This window comes from Anopheles moucheti (assembly GCF_943734755.1).
Source record: "Anopheles moucheti chromosome X unlocalized genomic scaffold, idAnoMoucSN_F20_07 X_unloc_12, whole genome shotgun sequence".
In the NCBI taxonomy this organism is placed as follows: Eukaryota; Metazoa; Arthropoda; class Insecta; order Diptera; family Culicidae; genus Anopheles; species Anopheles moucheti.
In genome coordinates this window covers 265,001-275,000 of record NW_026453518.1, presented here as the reverse complement: position 1 = coordinate 275,000, position 10,000 = coordinate 265,001, and positions in this window count along the sequence as shown.

Sequence of the window (10,000 nt, the reverse complement as noted above, 5' to 3'; positions counted from 1 at the left end):
GGTGTGGTCCGTGTTTTTGAGTACTCTTGTCCATGATTTTCGTGTGCTTCTAGAGGTTTGGTCCGATTTTCAGTACTCTTGTCCATGCTTTCACATGCTCTGATAGGTAGGTTCGTTCTCAGTTATCCCTGTGTTCATGGTTTTCGTGTGCTTCCATAGGTTTGGTCCGTGTTTTTGAGTACTCTTGTCCATGATTTTCGTGTGCTTCTTGAGGATTGGTCCGATTTTCAGTACTCTTGTCCATGCTTTCACATGCTCTGATAGGTAGGTTCGTTCTCAGTTATCCCTGTGTTTATGGTTTTCGTGTGCTTCGAGAGGTTTGGTCCGTGTTTTTGAGTACTCTTGTCCATGATTTTCGTGTGCTTCTAGAGGTTTGGTCCGATTTTCAGTACTCTTGTCCATGCTTTCACATGCTCTGATAGGTAGGTTCGTTCTCAGTTATCCCTGTGTTCATGGTTTTCGTGTGCTTCCATAGGTTTGGTCCGTGTTTTTGAGTACTCTTGTCCATGATTTTCGTGTGCTTCTAGAGGTTTGGTCCGATTTTCAGTACTCTTGTCCATGCTTTCACATGCTCTGATAGGTAGGTTCGTTCTCAGTTATCCCTGTGTTCATGGTTTTCGTTTGCTTCGATTCGTTCACTCTATTACTCTTGTCTTTGGTTTTCGTTTGCTTCGATTCGTTCACTCCATTACTCTTGTCTGTGGTTTTTCGTTTGCTTCGATTCGTTCAGTCCATTACTCTTGTATGTGATTTTCGTTTGCTTCGATTCGTTCAGTCCATTACTCTTGTGTGTGGTTTTCGTTTGCTTCGAGTCGTTCAGTCCATTACCCTTGTCTATGATTTTCGTTTGCTTCGAGTCGTTCAGTCCAATACTTACCCTTGTCTATGATTTTCGCTCTAAGCCCAGTCGCCCTGCGCTCTGGAAATCACATTCCAACTCTATCACCGATAGCGCTCACACCTTGGAAACCACATTTCACCCAGGGGACCTTAGGGTGGATTTTGAGCCTTTCGGGATTGCGAAACCATCATTTAACACTCTAAACTTAATTTCCGCAATCCCAGACGCACTTTCCATATGGTCTCCAAAAATGCGTGTGAGCTGACCTGGTCCCTTATAATAGGCAATGAACACGATTTTGGCAAAATATTTTTTTCAAAATTTTTTGACTCACCGGGTAAAATCGAATTTACTTGGGAAAAATGTTCTAGCAGGGGCCCTCCCATACAAATTTTTTTCTTCTCAAAAATGATTTTCGTTTCACTTTTCATACTCAGGGGAGTCTAAAATTGATGTTTTGAGTCACCATGAAAAAAAAATTTTTTTTGACCCGAGCTTGTGTCGCGACCCAAAAATCGACTCACTTGGGAAAAATGTTCTAGCAGGGGCCCTCCCATACAAAAATTTTTTCTTCTCAAAAATGATTTTCGTTTCACTTTTCATACTCAGGGGAGTCTAAAATTGATGTTTTGAGTCACCGTGAAAAAAAAATTTTTTTGACCCGAGCTTGTGTCGGCGACCCAAAATCGACGCACTTGGGAAAAATGTGCTAGCAGGGGCCCTCCCATACAAAAATTTTTTCTTCTCAAAAATGATTTTCGTTTCACTTTTCATACTCAGGGGAGTCTAAAATTGATGTTTTGAGTCACCGAGAAAAAAAAATTTTTTTGACCCGAGCTTGTGTCGGCGACCCAAAAATCGACGCACTTGGGAAATATGTTCTAGCAGGGGCCCTCCCATACAAAAATTTTTTCTTCTCAAAAATGATTTTCGTTTCACTTTTCATACTCAGGGGAGTCTAAAATTGATGTTTTGAGTCACCGTGAAAAAAAAATTTTTTTGACCCGAGCTTGTGTCGGCGACCCAAAATCGACGCACTTGGGAAAAATGTTCTAGCAGGGGCCCTCCCATACAAATTTTTTTCTTCTCAAAAATGATTTTCGTTTCACTTTTCATACTCAGGGGAGTCTAAAATTGATGTTTTGAGTCACCGTGAAAAAAAAATTTTTTTGACCCGAGCTTGTGTCGGCGACCCAAAATCGACGCACTTGGGAAAAATGTTCTAGCAGGGGCCCTCCCATACAAAAATTTTTTCTTCTCAAAAATGATTTTCGTTTCACTTTTCATACTCAGGGGAGTCTAAAATTGATGTTTTGAGTCACCGAGAAAAAAAAATTTTTTTGACCCGAGCTTGTGTCGGCGACCCAAAATCGACGCACTTGGGAAAAATGTTCTAGCAGGGGCCCTCCCATACAAAAATTTTTTCTTCTCAAAAATGATTTTCGTTTCACTTTTCATACTCAGGGGAGTCTAAAATTGATGTTTTGAGTCACCGAGAAAAAAAAATTTTTTTGACCCGAGCTTGTGTCGGCGACCCAAAATCGACGCACTTGGGAAAAATGTTCTAGCAGGGGCCCTCCCATACAAAAATTTTTTCTTCTCAAAAATGATTTTCGTTTCACTTTTCATACTCAGGGGAGTCTAAAATTGATGTTTTGAGTCACCGTGAAAAAAAAATTTTTTTGACCCGAGCTTGTGTCGGCGACCCAAAATCGACGCACTTGGGAAAAATGTTCTAGCAAGGGCCCTCCCATACAAAAATTTTTTCTTCTCAAAAATGATTTTTGTTTCACTTTTCATACTCAGGGGAGTCTAAAATTGATGTTTTGAGTCACCGTGAAAAAAAAATTTTTTTGACCCGAGCTTGTGTCGGCGACCCAAAATCGACGCACTTGGGAAAAATGTTCTAGCAGGGGCCCTCCCATACAAAAATTTTTTCTTCTCAAAAATGATTTTCGTTTCACTTTTCATACTCAGGGGAGTCTAAAATTGATGTTTTGAGTCACCGTGAAAAAAAAATTTTTTTGACCCGAGCTTGTGTCGGCGACCCAAAATCGACGCACTTGGGAAAAATGTTCTAGCAGGGGCCCTCCCATACAAAAATTTTTTCTTCTCAAAAATGATTTTCGTTTCACTTTTCATACTCAGGGAAGTCTAATATTGAAGTTTTGAGTCACCGTGAAAAAATTTTTTTTTTGACTCACTGGGTAAAATGGTCGCACTTGGGAAAAATGTTCTAGCAGGGGCCCTCCCATACAAAAAATTTTTATTTCTCAAATCGATCCGTGGTTTCACTTTTCATACTCTAGGGCCCATTTGCTTCAACTTTGGAAAAAATTTTCGATGATGAAAAATTTTCACCTTCGACGTCCATCGACCACTCGACCCGAACTTGGTACTTTTGTATGGAGGTACCCAAGTGGTGACTTTCTCATACAAAAAATTTTTATTTCTCAAATCGATCCGTGGTTTCACTTTTCATACTCTAGGGCCCATTTGCTTCAACTTTGGAAAAAATTTTCGATGATGAAAAATTTTCACCTTCGACGTCCATCGACCACTCGACCCGAACTTGGTACTTTTGTATGGAGGTACCCGAGTGGTGACTTTTTCATACAAAAATTTTTATTTCTCAAATCGATCCGTGGTTTCACTTTTCATACTCTAGGGCCCATTTGCTTCAACTTTGGAAAAAATTTTCGATGATGAAAAATTTTCACCTTCGACGTCCATCGACCACTCGACCCGAACTTGGTACTTTTGTATGGAGGTACCCGAGTGGTGACTTTTTCATACAAAAATTTTTTTGCGAATACGTGTTCGTTCGCGATCATTTAGGCCATGAACCGCAAGTCCGCTGCGATAGAAATAGTGCATTGTAGTTACTCGACGAGAAAAAAAATCGGGACTTAGAAAAATTTTTGAAAGTCAAATCGTATTGACTTCCAACAACACCTGATAATAAACACACATTGCCTGTTGCACCACAGTTCGCATTTGACTTAACAAATCGCCTGTTGGTACGCACATCACCATCGACTTTACCAATCGCGTTTCGCACCGCTAATCCCACTTGGCGTGGAGCCACGCACATAATGTTGCGAGGAGAGTATTAATCGGGACTTAGCGTTTTAAGCTCGCGAACACTCCACTATGGGAGTGCACGCAAGCACCAACTGTACACACACAACACAACAATCACTCTCGCGAACACTCCATTCCCAAAGTGAACGCGAGCACCAGCAAGCATGGGTCGCCTGAGAGGATCGATGCGAACGCATCTCTACAACTCGCAGCTCCCAGCCTGTAGTCCCGTCGTTTGCGGGCGGTCGAAGGTGTCGAAACTAGTTGTATCCACGGTCGACGGAAACACAGCCACCAGGGTTCCCTGTGGTAAGGTACTTCCACGTGCAGCGTGCTCCCGCCCGTTGCGGCTCAGTCTAGTGCTATAGCGGGGATGAGACGTCAGTGTGCGCGGGGCAGCACCGACGGATCTCGGAGGGTTGTTAAGCCCGCTAGCTTCCGATCACCTAATGGGTTTGAGAAGCGCTATCAGCTCGGATTGGATACGACCTTAGAGGCGTTCAGGCATAATCCAGCGGACGTAGCGTCATACCAAAGTCCGGTCGAACTAGTATTGAGCCAGTGGTCCGTACCTGTGGTTCCTCTCGTACTGCACAGGAATTCCGTTAAGATAGCGGCAAACAGCACACACCAGTAGGGTAAAACTAACCTGTCTCACGACGGTCTAAACCCAGCTCACGTTCCCTTGAAAGGGTGAACAATCCTACGCTTGGTGAATTTTGCTTCACAATGATAGGAAGAGCCGACATCGAAGGATCAAAAAGCCACGTCGCTATGAACGCTTGGCGGCCACAAGCCAGTTATCCCTGTGTGAGTCTGGTGCGAGCCTCCAGAGAGAGCAGACGCAAATCCACGCTCCTCCGTGTTTCAGAGCAAAAGTGCCGCAATTTGCGTTTGACCGGTGCGAAAGTTTGCAGCAAAGTTGGAGGTACCCTCCGGAACCCCCCCTGCGAATTTGGTGGCCCCACGCCCCCCCTTGCGTGTGTTATTCAACGAAACGGTTTTTGTGACATATTGTGCGAAAGAGTGAAGATATCGAAAAAGTGATAGTGACACTTCGTGGGCCTCACCAGGCCACACCTTTTGGTGAAGAAACATTGGCCGAATTGATGGAGTTCGCGGAACGGCAGGTGTTTTTGTGGTGAAATTTCACACCTTTATAACTCCGAACATTGCGAACCGATCCGGCTAGAAGGTGTTTTAAAAGTTGCGCTCTGCAATAAAGAATAAGTGTTGAAAATTTCGTGTCAATCGGACTAAAACTCAGTGAGTTATTAGCGAACAAAGAAAACCACGTGCTCGTCGAAAATGGCGGCGTGTGTGTGAAAAAGAGCGAGGAAAAAAACTTCCGGACGAATCACCCCCCTGCTGGAGCGCTAGCGCTCCCGGAGGGGCACTCCCGGACGAAATTTCACCGCTCTTTGTGTGTGTGTGAAATTTGTGTGTGTGAGATTTTCGGCCCAATACCATCGTGTGGGGTGTCTAACGACGCGTCTCGGAAAGAGGAGTGGGGGAAACGCGGTTTCCCCCCCCTAGCACCACCCACCCGCCACCCAGCCCCGGAAAACCCCCGCGAAAAGTGGTTTTCCGCGATTTTCCCGGCCAAGGAGCGGAGGTAGAGCTCCCGGGTGTTTGGAAGAAAGTTGCGGGGTGAATTATCACATCGGAAACCATCGCCGGAAAAGTGATTTTCGCAACATCCAGAGAGATACGGGCGGAAAAGCGTTTTTCCGAAGAAGAAAATTTTCGCCCTGATACCGTCGTGCGGGGTATCAAACGACGAGTTTTCAAGAGAGGAGTCGGGAAAATACCCCCCCACCACCATACCACCCACTCCCACCCCCCTAGGGCGGAAAAACCACCCAGGAAGCGGTTTTTGGCGATTTTCCCGGCCAAGGAGCGGAGGTAGAGCTCCCGGGTGTTTGGAAGAAAGTTGCGGGGTGAATTATTACATCGGAAACCATCGCCGGAAAAGCGATTTTCGCAACATCCAGAAAGATACGGGCGGAAAAGCGTTTTTCCGAAGAAGAAAATTTTCGCCCTGATACCGTCGTGCGGGGTATCAAACGACGAGTTTTCAAGAGGGGAGTCGGGAAAATACCCCCCCACCACCATACCACCCACCCCCACCCCCCTAGGGCGGAAAAACCACCCAGGAAGCGGTTTTTCGCGATTTTCCGCGGAAAACTTCATCGCCACCCCACAAAGTGCGGTATCAAAAGAAGCGGCTCGACGAGGCGAGTTCAACGCGCACCCATTCGTCCTCTTACCATCTTCCCCCACCTCACCAGGCCGGAAAAACCTCTCCGTGGCCCGCTATTAGCGTCCTCCTGCAAGGGAGAGTTGAAGTGGGGCGTCAGTAATGGCGACAACTCGCACCACACGACTCAGGTCGGAGTCCACCGACGAAAGGGTGGGGCGGTCCCTTTCGGCTGTTGAGCCGAAAGTTATGCTTACGCGAGTCTCGGCGACGGCAACGAAGCAGGGAATCTCGGACATGGCGGAGCTCCGACAGCTCCTGAACGATTCGTCGCTGTCCAATGAACAGCTGCGTGCAACGATCGCCGGTCTGCAGCAGGAGATAACGATGCTCCGGCAGCAGATGGAGGCGATGGCAGAACAGGCCAGGCAGGAGACGAAGCTGGTCAGAGAGGAAGCCCGCATGCGCGAGACGGTGGCTCGTGAGGAAAACGAGCGTCTGCGCCACGAGCTGAAGGAGGAGCGCGCCAGCTTCCAAGAACTGCTGGCGCAGACGCTAGGCTACGGGGGTGGCCAGCGTTCAGGGCGGCAGCAGCAGCAACAGCAGCAGCAGCAGCAGCAGCAGCAGCAGCAGCAGCAGCAGCAGCAATGGAGGCAGCAGCAGCACCAGCAAGGAGCGGCGATGGCAACGGCAGCTCCACTTCCGGACCAGGAAGGCGGCTCTTGGTCTGAGGTGGTGCGTCGCAAACCAGCACGCCAAGCAACGAGCCGGCAGCAGCAGCAGCAGCAGCAGCAGCAGCAGCAGCAGCAGCAGTGGCCGGAACTACCGCAACGACGGGCGGAGGTTCAGCGACAGGCGTTCGCTGGGCCATCAAGACAGCAGCCCCAGCAACAGCAGGGACAACAGGCTCGGCGCAGCCAGCCTGCAGCACAACGGGGAGGACAGCGCCAGCGGCAGCGTAAAGCGAAGCCGGACGCAGTAGAAATCGCCCCAGGCGAGGGGCAAACCTGGCTGGAGGTATACCAGGCGGTGCGAGCGGCTCCAGAAATGGAGAAGCACCAGGAGGCCCTCGGTGTAGGACGACGCACCACACGCTCCAGGTTGGTGATGGAGCTGAACGAAGGCGCGGACGCTGCAGGAGTCCTGCAGACCATAAAGGAGGTCTGCGAAAAAACGGAGCTGTCGGCCTCAGCTCGACTGGTGACGCCGACGACGGAAATCAAAATTGCAGCGATCGACCCTTTAGCGAAGGAGGTCGATGTGGCGATGGCACTGACCAACCTGTGCCATGTTACCGTGGAGGAGACCTCGGTCCGTCTGCGATCTGCGTGGGACAGCACGAAGGTGGCGATAGTTCGGGTTCCGGTTGGGGTAGCGGAGAAGCTGGTGGGCGAGAACGTGAAGGTAAAGTTCACGTCTTGCCTGATCGAGCAAGCGACGCAGCCGCAGGCGCGTCAGCAACGCTGCTTCAGGTGCCTGGAGACGGGGCACATCCGGGCGGCGTGCAAGAGCGAGACGGATCGCTCGGCTTGCTGCATTCGCTGCGGGAAGCCGGACCATCAGGCGAAGAGCTGCACGGCGGAGGTCTGCTGTGCCGCCTGCGGGGGACCGCATCGGGTGGGACACCCGACGTGCCGGTGCTGAGAGTGCTGCAGGTGAACCTCGGGCGATGTCAGGCAGCACAAGACCTGATGTTGCAGACGGCTTGCGAGCTCGAGGTTCAGGTGGTGCTCGCCTGCGAGCTGTATCGGCCGCCTCGCGACGACCCGCGGTGGGCCGTTGATGTGGAGCAGGGCGTGGCGATCATCGCAACGGGCGCCTATCCAATTCAGCGTTTGTGGGGGAGCGTCGCCCCGGGACTAGTGGTGGCCACCATAGCAGGAGTCACGTTTGCCAGCTGTTACGTGTCCCCCAGCAGCGGTCCCGCGGAATTCGAGAGCTTCCTCGGTGCGGTGGAAATGTCGCTCGTCGGACACACAACATCCGTCCTGGCCGGCGACTTTAATGCGTGGAACGAGGAATGGGGGAGCGCGCGCACTACCCAGAAGGGGCAGGATCTCCTGAGCGTGGCGGAGCAGCTGTCGCTGCAGACGCTCAACCGTGGCAACGTGCCCACGTTCAAGGGCAACGGGGCGGCGCGAGAAAGCGTGATCGACGTTACATTCGCTAGTCCAACCATCGCGAGGCCGGACTCATGGCGAGTGCTGAGTCGATTTTCCGGTAGCGATCACGCCTACGTCGAGTTTCAGGTGGACGTTCCGAGTCAACGTTCCACGCGACGAGGCCAGCAGCAGCGAAGCCGGACAGCAACCAGCGATGGGACAGCCAAACACGCCGGGACCCGGTGGAAGACGGCGCAATTCGACAGGAGGTGCTTCGACATCGCCCTCACACACGGCCACTTCGAACAGGTCGATACACCGGAGGGGCTGATCGGCGGACTCACCCAGGCGTGCGATGAGACCATGGAGAGAGTGCATGGGGCCACTTTCCACCGCAAGCCCCAGATGTACTGGTGGTCTCCAGAGATCGAGCGCCTGAGGGAGGAGTGCGAAGCAGCGGAGGCCGCTCATTGCCGAGCCCAACTGTCGGAGCGTGCAGCGACATCTGCCAGGCTGCAGGATTGCCGCCGTCTGCTGAAGGCTGAAATAAAGAGCAGCAAAGAAAGCAGCCTCCAGGAGCTGATCGACTGTGTTGAAGCTGAGGTGTTCGGACTCGGGTACAAAGTGGTGCGAGCGAAACTGCGCAGCAGGGCGCCACCGGAAACGGACCGAGCCGTACTCGACCCGATCGTCGACGCGCTGTTTCCGGAGCATCCAGCATTTGAGTGGCCGGACATCGAAGCGTGTGCTGCCTCACACGAGGCCCTGAGGCCGGTCACGGTCTCGGAGATCCTGTCGCTGGCCGAGCGGATGGCTCCCTCGAAGGCGCCGGGGTTGGACGGCATACCCAACGCCGCAGTGAAGGCGGCGATGAGGAAGCATCCGGAGGTGTTCGCGAAAGTCTACAACCAGCTGCTTGAACAGGGTGAGTTTCCTGCGGAGTGGAAGGAGGCCCGTCTCGTGCTGATCGCGAAGCCGGGAAAGCAGCCGGGCGATCCGTCGTCATACCGCCCGCTGCTCATGCTGGGAGCAGTCGCCAAGGGATTCGAACGGCTGATTCTAGATCGGCTGAACGACCACTTGGAGGACAGCGACGCGCCTCGTCTGTCGCCAAACCAGCACGGGTTCCGGCGAGGCCGGTCAACCATCCAGGCCATCGAACGAGTAGTCGAGCGGGGGCAGCACGCGAGGACATTCCATCGCACCAACCAGCGGGACCCTCGCTGTCTGGCGGTGGCAGCGCTGGACGTGAGGAACGCCTTTAATTCCGCGAGTTGGAAGGCGATTGCGGCTGCCCTGCAGAAGCTGCAGGTCCCTACAGCCCTCCAGAGAATCTTGCGCAGCTACTTTTCTGAGAGGAGGCTGGTGTACGAGACCAGCGAGGGACCAGTGCGGCGTACGATTACGGCAGGCGTTCCACAGGGCTCAATACTGGGCCCAACGTTGTGGAACGCCATGTACGACGGCGTGCTTCGGCTGGAGCTGCCCGAGGGTGCTGAAGTGATCGGCTTCGCGGACGACATCGCGGTGCTGGCGGAGGGGACTACACCTGAAACAGCGACGCGAGCAGCAGAGACGGCGATTGCGGTGATCAGTTCGTGGATGGCACAACACCATCTGGAGATTGCTCCGGCCAAAACCGAACTGATTATCGTGTCCACCATGCGGCGAGACAACACCCGAGTCCCGGTGAGCGTCAGCGGAGTGGAGAAGATGCCGACCCGTACGCTCAAGTACCTCGGGGTCATCATCGAGGACCACTTGTCGTGGAAG